This window comes from Lepidochelys kempii, chromosome 5, assembly GCF_965140265.1.
Source record: "Lepidochelys kempii isolate rLepKem1 chromosome 5, rLepKem1.hap2, whole genome shotgun sequence".
NCBI classification, from domain to species: Eukaryota; Metazoa; Chordata; order Testudines; family Cheloniidae; genus Lepidochelys; species Lepidochelys kempii.
The window spans coordinates 113823302-113823556 of NC_133260.1; positions in this window are offsets into that span (position 1 = coordinate 113823302).

The following is a 255-nucleotide window of genomic DNA, read 5'->3' on the forward strand; positions in this document are numbered from 1 at the left end:
AATGATTTTAATACACCCACTTTATAGAGAGGGTTTTTTTTAAGTGCAGGCATATTTTTTTTAATTAAAGAAAGAAAATTACAGTAAATGATTTTAGTTTTCGTAACTTATTGCTTGCATCTAGATCTTGGTGTGAACTTAGGATCAGGGTTTTTGCACTCTGTAGCCTTGTAATTCTCCATGGGATATATTCCTGACATTTATACTGATGTAACTGATTTCCGAATCTAACTTAATAAAATGTCTGTTGCCTTT